The sequence below is a fragment of the Apteryx rowi genome, unplaced genomic scaffold (genome assembly GCF_003343035.1).
Source record: "Apteryx rowi isolate R43461 unplaced genomic scaffold, aptRow1 scaffold_0, whole genome shotgun sequence".
Classification (NCBI taxonomy): Eukaryota; Metazoa; Chordata; class Aves; order Apterygiformes; family Apterygidae; genus Apteryx; species Apteryx rowi.
Window position 1 is genome coordinate 1,622,990 of NW_020447195.1, and position 11,079 is coordinate 1,634,068.

Genomic DNA, 11,079 nt, shown 5'->3' on the forward strand with positions numbered 1-11,079 from the left:
ATAATTTAGCCTTCAGTATTCAAATAGATTAATATGCCAAGCTATACACCTATTGCTGGAGTGTGAAACCACTTGCTCGTCTGGACATCCCTTTCAGTGGGATTTTGGCCTCAGAAAAGGAGGCACCTCGTCTTCAGAGTAGTCTCTAATAGTAAGATCAGCCTCCTTGCTCCACAATTTAGCAAGGTGCCCTATAATAAAATTCAGGTGAGCTGGCTTGGTCAGAAGAAGGGAAGGTTAGAGCAAAATGAGAAAAGCAAAGGGAGATAGTGAAAGAAAAAGCTTTGAAGAATGATCTCTTCTAAGCACAGAAAAGATTACTTGAAGTGTTTTGTTTCAGATAGTTCTGCTAGTTTAAATGTTAAATGTTCCTAAGCAATGATTTGCAGACAGATGCCATGCTGAGGTAAAATAATATGTCGTGGAGAGAAATAATAAATAACTTCTGCTCTTGACTGGATGGAGGCACATGACTAAGCATGTTAGTCATAAATCTACTTGGAATGAAAAAAATAAATTACAGTGTTTATAGTCTGAAAAACAAAATTAATGATATCAGATTTAAGATTTGTATGCTCTCTGCTTTTCTTGTATTTCCCCATGCTATGCTGTGTATATCCTGTTATTGTATGTATACTGTTTTTCATAGGCTTAGTCTCTGTGAAAGTTTAACAAAGTAAGCTTCCTACTAGTGGGAACCCAAGTGTAGCTAAGGTTTTGTAGCTTTCTGAATTGTTAGCGTACTGTTAACAACTCACTGAAACACTAAAAAACACAATTAACAAAATTAACAAAACACTAAAAGCCCATACAGTGGGCTTTAAAAAGAAGATATTAAAGCTATGCTGTACCTAGAGACAGTGTTATCAATTTTTCTACTACATCTAATTTTGACAGAGCCCAAGAGTATAAGATTCTGACAGCAGTGTGCCTAAACATAATTTCCCTTTCTTAAAAATTAAGAATTCCATGTAGAAATGATGTACTGTAATAGAGGGTCACTTATCTGGGCATACGTATTACGATCTTTACTGACAAGAAAACACATGGAATCAGCTGCATTGTATAGGTGGTATATTCCTGTTATATGGCATAAATGCATGATGGCTGCTAATTGATTAGTTACCATGTTGGAAATGCTTACCAGCTGCTAATACACATCTCTTGGGAACAGAGGTGTGGCTGGATACTGGCTTTAAAGCTTAGCATCAAGTTAGACTTTGAATTAAACTGCAAAATGACCTGAAAGCCTGGAAAAAGAGAACATGATTTGTTTAAATTATGGTGGATGCATATTGGCTCTCTTATCAGCAGACAAATGCTGAAACAGTGGTTGCCCAGCTCAGGGTTTTATTTGAATGTAAGATACAATTCGGTTGGTCTACTTGTATGGGAACTAAAGAGACAGTGAATAAAAAAAATAACAACTCCATCCTGGTGTTTCCTCCAGTGCAGTTTATAAAAATACATAAAATTGCTTCCTAATGTTGTAAAACTACACAACTATTTAGCCATTTATCTACAAACAAGGAAGCAACTGGATCTGGAACAAAACATTACAGATGTGTTTGGCACTTGAAGGGGAAGGATGTGATCCATTCTTCCGTCTTTGGCAGTCAGTGGCCTCTTGTACTAACTTCCAGTATGGCTGCACATCTTCCTAAAATTATTTGGAATTTCTATGCTAATAATGATATTTTCATTTTGGATAATTCTTCAGATAAACATCAGTGTTTGAGAAGCGCTGTTTGTATAAAAACTTTCGTGAGCAAAACTGTTTTTTTAATGGGTAAGTAGCTATTATAAATATGCCTGCTGTAGGAATCCTAAGGAGCTTAGTGTCAGACTTGTAAAGTGTTTTTTTTAATGAAAGTGAAGGTTTTGTTTCCTTAATAGAACATTAGAAAAACTAGAAGCATAAGGCTTTGTGCAGTGGAAGTTCTTGGTAAACAGTAGAAATGCTTGGACAAAAATATCAACAATGCGTTGTGAGCTTCATTCGAAAGCATGCTGCTTTTTCTCTTAAATAAATAATAAAAAAAAATCCTTGGTAAGCATTTGTGTTGAGGTAAGGAATATATACTTTGTGTCCAGTGAAGATGGGAGTATTAATGGATATATGCAAAATGTAAAGGAAAAAAAAAGGTCCAGGAGATTAATAAAACATGGCTTGTTTGTTTTTGTTATTGATTTAATGTGGTGACAGAATGTTGAAAGTAAGGCAGAGTAGTGTTATTTATAACATACCCTATTATCTTAAACCCATTGACTAATGGTAGCAATTTATCATTAGGCTGCAGTACATAATTCTCTGATGGTATTGTGCTTATTCTAATGTTACACTGAAAATCACAGGAAATGATTCTAGCATCAATCCAAACCCTGCTAACAAAGTTAGAGCAGGTTGCTCAAGGCTTTGTTCTGTCAAGTTCTGAAAGTCTCTTAGGATGGAGATTACACAGGCTATCTGGAACCAATTCCAGTACTCAGACGCTCTTTGCAAATTGAAATTTCCCTTGTTGCTGGTTGTGAACACGGCCTCTTGCCCTCTTGTTGTAGGCCTCAGAGGAGAGTCTGTGGCTCCCTGCCCTATAACATACCCTCCTTTACATGCAGTTTTCCATAGTTTGTATAGCATTGAACAAAGACACCAGCCTTTCTTTCTTTCTCTTATTTTTCCATTTCAGCTTAGTTTTTAAAGAATTGATCCCTGAAATCTAAGATTTCACTGTAACAATGACATGCAAAGCAATGCTACAGCTTTCAATTTTGCTTAGTAACTTTTAGCAGATGCTCTGTGTAATAACCATGGGTACACAAAGGATGGGGAGTATTTGAAATATAACAAGATAACCTGCGTGTAGTGTGGCGGGACAAATAATTATTCTAGTTTGAGAATGATCCTGTTTTGGCATTATTTTGCAGTTTAGTTGAAAGTAGGCTGGTAAACTCTAGTAATTCGAAAAATGCAATGTAGTAAAACATACAAAAACAAGTAGAGGAAAAGAGGAAGGGTGGGTTGTTTGTTTTCAGCTGATGAAATTCAGATTTTGAATACTAAGTGTAAGCGTTCAACTAAACAAAGGCCTCTACCATAAGTGTACTGTACCTGTGCACACTGAAATTTAATCATAGGGATATTTTGATTACAGCATTGAGCTAGGAACATCTCCATATTTCAAGGTCAAATCATGTTTTAGAAATGTCATGTTTTGCATTAAGTAGCTCTACTTTCCAGTCTTTACAATGGAACAAATATGTGAGCCCTGATAGCGTGCATGGAAAACTTAACTATTTTTGGTTTCATTTCTTCAGTAACTTCCTTGCTTTTATTCTCTAATCTTGTGCTCCCTCTTCAAGCTTCAGAGTTTAGTTATGGGCCAAAATGCGAGATAACTTTGTTAACATGCATTTTATTGTTATTCAGTTGGAGGATAGCAAGATCTAATTTCAAAAGCAAGGGGAATATTTTTTTTAAGCTATTTTAGTAACCTGATGAAGAGAAATACCAAGGAGAATTCTTGCAAGCACTCTAATGCATCAGGCATCTAACTACCATTGAGGTCAATTTGTCTGACTCTGCATATGTAATCTGAAAACTCCTACTAGATAGCTACAGGGGGGACCCTGCCTCCCCACAGCACCCAAAGACTTTTTCAAAATATGAATCTAGGGTTTTTTCCTTTTCAGCTGTGGATTTACTAACTACAGTTCAATATTTTCTTTATTTAAGCAAAGTGAGAATTTCACATTTTAAAATGGTAATGTATGCAGAATCACAGAATGGTTGAGATTGGAAGGGACCTCTGGAGATGGTTTAAGTCCAACCCCCCTGCTCAAGCAGGGTCACCTAGAGCATGTTGCACAGGATCGCGTCCAGGCGTGTTTTGAATATCTCCAGAGAAGGAGACTCTACAGCCTCTTTGGGCAACCTGTTCCAGTGCTCTGTCACCCTCACTGTAAAGAAGTTTTTCCTCATATTCAGATGGAATTGTCTGTGTTTCAGTTTGTGCCTGCTGCCTCTTGTCCTGTTGCTGGGCACCACTGAAAATAGTCTGGCTCCATCCTCTTGACACCCTCCCTTTAGATATTTGTAAACATTGATAAGATCTCCTCTCAGTCCTCTCTTCTCCAGGCTAAACAGGCCCAGCTCTCTCAGCCTTTCCCCATAGGGGAGATGCTCCAGTCCCCTAATCATCTTCGTAGCCCTTCGCTGGACTTGCTCCAGTAGTGCCACATCCCTCTTGTACTGGGGAGCCAGAACTGGACACAGGACTCCAGATGTGGCCTCACCAGGGCTGAGTAGAGGGGGAGAATCACCTCCCTCGACCTGCTGGCAACACTCTTCCTGATGCGCCCCAGGAGACCATTGGCCTTCTTGGCCACAAGGGCACATTGCTGCCTCATGCTTAACTTGGTGTCCACCAGCACTCCCAGGTCCTTCTTGGCAGAGCTGCTTTCCAGCAGGTCAACCCCCAACCTGTACTGGTGCATGGGGTTATTCCTCCCYAGGTGCAGGACCCTGCACTTGCCTTTGTTGAACTTCATGAGGTTCCTCTCCGCCCAGCTCTCCAGCCTGTCCAGGTCTCTCTGAATGGCAGCACAGCCCTCTGGTGTATCAGCCACTCCTCCCAGTTTTGTATCGTCAGCAAACTTGCTGAGGGTGCACTCTGTCCCTTCATCCAGGTCATTGATGAATACACTGAACAAGAATTTTGACTAAAATGAGCTGCTTTACAGTGTTGAATAATATATTTACTGACATTAATTGTATAACTTAGTTCTTGTGTAAACACGTGAATAAATGTCTGTATGTATTGCATCTGCTGACTAGCAAAATGTGCCTAAGGCAAGACAACGTGATTTATGGATTATATTTCCTTCCAGCTTGTGTGCCCCCCCAACCCTGCCTCCAACCCTTATTGGCTGGTGTAAAGATTTCCAACTGTTAAATCAGTGATTTAAATGCCAGTTTAAAAATGTGCTCTGAGTGAATATCCTTTATCAGAAGTTGGGAGCTGTCATAATTAGGACTGTATTTTTTACATCTGTCTTGTTTACTCTTTATATATATTAAAAAAAAAAAAAAAAGGTTCTAAGCTGAGTGTCACTGAAACTCCCTATGTACCCAAGCTGGGCAAAGGCCAGGTTAGGGTTCAAGTCCCTGACGGAGCTCAGTTGGCTGTTATTAGGCCAATGTCTATCACTGTATGGTAAAGAAAGCAGGGTTACTTTGCTGAGATAGTAATGCACCTTGGAGATGATACAACAGATGCAACTAAATCTATAGAAAGCTTTTTTGTACACTGATGTGTGACAGTCCCTCGTACTGCCTGATAGGCAGTGACCCAGCAGTGCGTGCTGGGCTAGGTATGCGCAACGAGGGCTGAAGAAAGAAGGCTTAGAGTTAGGATTGACAATACTATTTTAAGTTTTTTGAATGACCTCCCAAACTTAATATTTTGAATGTAACTTTGTAGGGTTTTAAAAAGCACATGGAAAACATACAGTTTGCTCTAATGAAGTTTCTGCTCTGTATGCCAGCAAGGTTGTCATCTGGACTCTGCAGCGAGGCTTCATAGCCCTTTGGCTGCGGGACCGGGCTTGCCTTCTCCAGGGGCTTGATACCACTTTGGCTGCGGGACCGGGCCCGCCTTCTCCGGGGGCTTGATACCACTTTGGCTGCAGGACCGGACCCGCCTTCTCTGGGGGCTCGATACCACTTTGGCTGCGGGACCGGGCCCGCCTTCTCCAGGGCCTAGCTGCTAGCGGGGCAGCAGAGGCTGAGCCCCCAGGCTGCTGTTTGTACTGCAGTCTCGAATTGGAGGGGGGGGTCGGCCTCTGCTAATCTCTTGATCCTGCTGCAGCCTCCTCTTTCGTGGACGCTGTGGGTGGGTGGGGCAGGATAACCTAGAAAAATGTCCCTGTTTACTAGCCGCTGTGCTGCCAGGCACTTTAACTGCTTCAGAGCTGGCGCGTTACAGACAAGCTGCACTTGGTCTTTATAACACTGTGATAAAACATGTTCTGTCCTGTCAGCACAGAGGAGCTGTGCAGGGACAGAGCTTACTCAGTTAGATAAAATACTTGAGGGTTTTGGCAACTGGTTTAAAGCAAAACTGAGCATGTGCAAAGACTTTAACGGCACTAACCATCTGTGCAGATCTCTTCATTGGGGCAGCAGGATAAAGTTTAGCTTGTTCTAGGATTTGAGCATTTTCTCTTCTAAAGTTTTAAGTTCTCAGATTGCATGAAAGGTTGTATTTTGTTCAACAGAATTCTCCACTCTGTTTTCAAATGTGGCTGAACCAATTTTATTCAAGGCTTCCGCCAAAAGTAATCCAGAGGGGTGTGTGTGAGACAATCATTAAAGAATGAGGGCAGGCTTCCATGATGGAAAATGTTAGGCTTCTGTAACCACAGATGTAGCTGTGCCCGCATAGGTAATGATATGCTTTAGTGTATTTTTCTATTTCAGGCAAAGATGCCCACCCTAAACTAGGAATATTCTTTTTCTAATGCACAAGCTTGTAAAAATTAACTCTTTCAGCAGATCTTCCTAATTTTAGGCTAGTATGAAACTTTAGCTGCCATGTCAGGTATATCAAGACTGTTCTAAGGATGAAACATTAAATTGTGTGTGTTCATAAATAAAGACACTGGGGTCGCTTTGCTAGACAAACAGATGCCCTTGTGAAAATGCCTGTTGGTGTGTGGTTTTGAACATTTCTCAGCAATCCCTCTTTCACCCCTGCTTGGTACTCCAAACTGAAGAGTTTTACTTGCACATACAGAAAGCAAAATAATGCTCTCTTTTGTTTGGTATAGATCATATTTGCATGACCTGTAAGCTTTAATTGTGTCTGGGAATGGAAGAAACTTCATCTGTTTGGCCTCATTCACAATGCAAATGTGGCATGTTTTTAAAATAACCTTTTAAATATCTTTAGAAGTCAGCTGTGTTCACCTGTATTTTTAAACAGGTTTTGTAAACAACATGTATAGCCTTCAGAAACTGGAAAAAACACATGCTGTAGACTTCTGGAAAAAAGCTAGCATGCTTTCCTCAAATGTGTTTTTCCAAAGTGGCTTCAGAATAGGACACAGCATAGATTGGGTGGAGCCTCGGAGTCTCAGTAGGATTGAGACATGCTGTTAATTCAAGGGCAGTCTCTTATTAGCTTCATGAGCTGCATAATAAAACATACATGGCTTAAAAAAAATACATTTTCAAGGGAATTGCATGAAGTTTAGTAAAGGGCCCTCAGAATTACTCATTTTTTACAGACATGCCAGTGCATCACTGTAAATCGTTTTTGCTTGAAAACATACAGACTTAGACTTCAGTTAATAGGTTACTTATTATGTGGTGATCTAGTAAACACTTCTAAATATTACGCAAGTTTTGTAATTAGCGTATTTTTGGAGACTTGGTGTTAGAAATTGCTAGTGTCGTCTTCCCATCCCCCAGCTCTTGAGCTCAGAGGAGTCTCGTTTGCTTGCAGCTGCAGTGGTAGGCATCTTTCAGGAAGTGACCTTGGCTTGTATTAATCAAATTCAGAACACACAGAAAAGCTTCTTGGTAACATGCTGACTTGATGTAAAATTTTATAGCATCCATTTTCTTTTAAAATGAGGCCATCTTATAAAATGGGAATATATTTATGATATCTCCATTTAACAGAATTTTTTTCTAGAATGACATGGTATTTAGAGAAGGTAAAATAACAAAAACGAACTGCTGTTATTTAGAGGAAAATATGCTTTGATATATATAATTAAGTCTTAAGTTACTCTTGGCAAAACTATTTAATCTAGCTAGGCTGTGGAAATACAGCATCATTTGCCAACTTTTTTCATTGGTGTTTTACCTTTTTAAAACAGAGTAGAAAAGCTTGGTGATGAGGCATGTTCTTAATCAGCTACGATCTTTATGCCACCGCTAGCTTGGTGCATTTTAATCACTTCTCGGTAGCTGTGTTAAGCTGTTTCGCCTATTTGCATAGATTAAGAAAAGAATATACCTGTGCCTGTGCAAGAAATCACTGTTATTTGACCTTGCCCACCAGCTGGATAATGTTTTTTATTGGCTGCTCTTAAATTGAGTGGTTGACTATTTCTGAAGCAGCTTAGGGGAGTACTTGCATGATCTCCTTCATCCTGCCCAAAACTCTTCTGTGAATTGGGTTATAAAAGTGGAAGGTTGTTGACAGTATCTTCAGCTGGCATAGCTGTTTGTAAGAGTGTCTCTTTATAACACTAGCCTTCCTCAGGACCTACGCAGAGGGCTGGGACCAGAGTATCTTTCCATCACTACAAGGTGCTCTGAAGGCCTTTAAGGCTTTGGGGTAAGAAAATTTACCAGTTTTCAAACTGCATCTTTCTGGAGAATTAGTAATACCTGGCACCTGACTAATACTTTTTTCCCTGTAGGTTGTCATGTATATTATCTTAATCTAACATCTGGTTGGTTTCAGGGTATGGAAAATTGAGTTCTACCTTAACTGGTACCTTCAGCATAAGCCTCCTTTGCATTTTGGTGGCATACTTACTCATTTTTATTTCCTCACAACTGTATTCAGATTCTGTCAGTCTTTCTGCCCGTGTTAGAAATCTGAGTGTGTTAACATACGTGTTCTCAAACATTTCCTGACTTGACTGCTACAAGCTGCCTGTTTGGGATGCTTAATTCCATGGTGTCTTTCCTGCAAATGTATGCAATAACTTTTCATTCTCCTCAGGATCATGTCAAAGCTGCTAATCATTCACTTTTAGGTTTCTACAAAACCCTACCCCTTTCTGCTGGATTGAATATACTCTTAGATTCCCTTGCCTACTGCATTTGCTTTCATTTTTTTATACACTTCTCTTTATGCTGCCTTGTATTATATTATATGTGTTATATATTTGTGCACTAAACAGAACTCTTTATCCACATCTTCCCTGAAATTGCTTTTAGTCCTCTTCCATAGTCTGCAAGGCCAATGAAGGGTGACTAAATCTGTTGCTATGCATGCTTAAGTGTAAAGTTAAAACCCGCTTTCCAAGATCAAGTGGATGCCAAAACATAATCATAGATTGTCATTCCCCTGTTACTCGGTACTTGCTGCCTTCAACATTTTCATAAACCATCCAGAGAATAAAGCTAGTCCCAGCCCTGATTTTGGGGGACCCCACAGCAGACTGACTCACTGAGTTAGTAGACCCTGTGATGAAACTACATTGCCAGACAGATGATATCTGGACTCTGGAAAGCTTTTGTCATAATTCTGCAGTTATGATGACTTTAAATGAGAAGTACTGTTAGAAGACAGAACCCAGAACCATTGATACAGAATGGAGGCATGTGGAGGAACCCAAATTTCTTCTACATTCTTCCTTCTAGCTCCATAGTCCTGAAATGAGTGGAGACTAAGATTTTTTTTGCATACCAAAATAAGGAAGACAGGATCTATAACAAATGTCTGCTCAGTTTTCAGAACGCTTACTCTCTTACTTTTGTGGCTAGATGTTTGCTCAAAAGGTGAGAATTTATGTACTTAACGGCATGACTGCTGCAGGAAAGCAGTTTCTATTCATGCTTAGTCATATTTGAGTGTAGAATCCTAATAGACACTAAGAACCTGGGCAGCAGAGTACAGTATTGATGCACAAGTATTATTCTGTTATCCACACTTTCATGCAGATGCCAGGTTGCCATTTAACAATATTCTCTTCACTGCCAAGAGCTCCTTAGAATGAAATATCTTAACTTACCACCAAGTAGATGGTCAAATAACTTCCTGCTACCGAGGATCTTGATCTAATGGTCCTGTGCTTCTCGGAGTGTTCCCATATGCCCTGAGCTTCCTGAATCTAGGTAACTGATTTATTTTAGCTTGCAAAGTAGTGACTTAAACTTCACTTTCACTGTGGAATTTTGGAAGTTCTTCTATTTTTGCTGGGACCTTACCTGAAACTTATATCTGAACTTCCATTTAACCAGCTAAGAACTAGTTTCTTAGCTATGGAGGGCATGCATAAACCCTTTGAAAGTTCCCTCATGACTCTGACCATGATTTTCAGTGTCGTCATATCATTGTATTCCTGTAGCCTTGTGTTTTAATGGTCAAGCTACCTTTTCAGAAGATATCTAAATGGCCACAGTGCGCTCACAGTATTGCCAATCATCATCAAGTATCAGGGCACACTTAATCTGAGTAGGAGCCATCTCCTCAGGAATGCACATTATCACACTGTGTCAATATTACATATTTTGTAAACCTGTGACAGGCATCCAGACTGGACACTGTATGTGGCAGTTCTGGAGAGCAGTGGAATCCATTAATCAAATGCACCTGAGGCTGCTCATTCCTGTCCCTTCCCTGTGCTTGTCCGCTAGCTGCTGCAGCGGTCACTCACCTTGTGTACTAGGGTTTATACTGTCCTAGTGTGTGACAATATCTTGTGTAGGCAACTGTATACTTGAGTAGTGTCTGATGGAGGGTTGTAGGTGCTACTTGTTTTCCTGTTGCAAGATGGTGAAGACTTGAAGATTTTCATGAGGAAGAACCACCGATTCAATGTCCGTCCTTCTCAGGGTGGACACAGGGTGTCTGTATGCTTTTTTCTTTCCCTTTTTAATGAAGTCAATGTCTTGAACCATCAGAGTATTATTGATGCTATGGAGACTCTGGACAGTGTTGGCAGCAGTACTCTTCGGGCTGCCCAGCCTTTTGCCAAGGGCAATACTGATTCTTTTTTGTCAAGAAGGAAAGTAAATCACTTTAGATCTTGACTGCGTGTTAGGAATCCTTTCCGACAATTCTGTTCTAGTATTCTCCCCCCGCCCCTTTATCAAGGTCAGTCTTTCCTGTTTGCCGAGACAATCTCCCTGTTGTCACTTACAGTTCCATATTTCAATGCTGCTTTGATACTGCCCTGCGTCTGCCCTACTCCTGCGACGACCGACCGGGTTTTCAACTAACATGGGGGTAGGGAACCCACTTCTACGGTTCTTAAATCCCGACTCGCTCCGACATACTGCTACTGCGACGCTAAGAAGAGTGCCCGGCTGGCAGGCCGGGGCCGGGGCGGGGG

At 40.5% G+C, this 11,079-nt stretch overlaps 1 protein-coding gene across 17 annotated transcripts in view; it reads left to right on the forward strand.

Moving 5' to 3' along the window:
• Positions 1–11,079, forward strand: part of NCOA3 (nuclear receptor coactivator 3) — a 99,287-nt gene that overhangs the window by 25,522 nt on the left and 62,686 nt on the right. The gene's annotated exons all lie outside the window — the stretch shown is intronic.